This window comes from Dipodomys spectabilis, unplaced genomic scaffold (assembly GCF_019054845.1).
Source record: "Dipodomys spectabilis isolate Male_0828 unplaced genomic scaffold, ASM1905484v1 ptg000301l, whole genome shotgun sequence".
NCBI classification, from domain to species: domain Eukaryota; kingdom Metazoa; phylum Chordata; class Mammalia; order Rodentia; family Heteromyidae; genus Dipodomys; species Dipodomys spectabilis.
The window spans coordinates 11,516,972-11,517,971 of record NW_024870978.1 but is presented as its reverse complement, the minus strand read 5'-3'; positions in this window follow the sequence as shown (position 1 = coordinate 11,517,971).

The following is a 1,000-nucleotide window of genomic DNA, read 5'->3' as shown; positions in this document are numbered from 1 at the left end:
TGCAGATTCCACTATGTAGTGAGCCCTGTAGTCTTCTAAATTTTCAATAAATTTCGAGTAACTTTTTATTAATAATTTAAAAAGTTTTATTTCAGTATTTGAAATGCTGCCCCAATTATTTAAAAAGTTTCACAATAAGCTAGACTGAACTTTCCCCTCATTTTACCCACTAGTTCAAGTTAAGTCTCCTTTGGCTTTATTGTTTGAGAGGCCAAAGGAAGAGGGTAAACAGAGAGATGATATTACTCAGATATCTTCTTCCTCTTCTGTTTCTGCTATTCTTGTTGAGAGGAAGACTCTAGCAGGGAACAAGAGTGATGCTTGACTTCACCATACAAGGGACCATTCCTGGCATGTCAATTATTGTTTCTCAGAATAACTTAAACTTCTTACTCTTGCCTTCTCTGTAACAGTAACCTAACTATGGCTTCCTTGGTGTGGGAGGAAGCACACTAACAGGTTACTAACTGTAAACTGGTATTTTATATCTCAGCTTACTACCAAAAATATAAAGCTTTGGCTACATAAATGCAAAGGTACTGATTGTCCAACAATACCTTAATGAGCAGTAGACAATTCTACCCAGCTACCCTCTCCTCTCATATCCTCCCTTTCACTCCCCTCCACTCATTTACCCCTCCCTTCTTCCTTTGTCTCTCTCCTCCATATTAATCTCTATCTTCTCTCTTTTTCTTTTCCAGTAGCAAGTGATTTGGTTTATCAGACAACACATACACAATTGAACAAATATTTATTTCTCCTCTTTTTGTGATTATTTATTCTTAAGAAGTGAGTTCTAGCACAGCACCAGTGGCTTACACCTAGATACTCAGTAGGTTCAAATTTGACAATTGCAATTCCAAGCTATTTTAAATAGATAAACCTAAGAGATTCTTTTCTGCACTTCTGGTAAAAGGAAGACGTGAAGTTATAACTCAGGTGGTATAGAGCAAACATTGAGAATTTAAGCCCAAATAGAGCTCAAGGCCAGGAGTTCAAA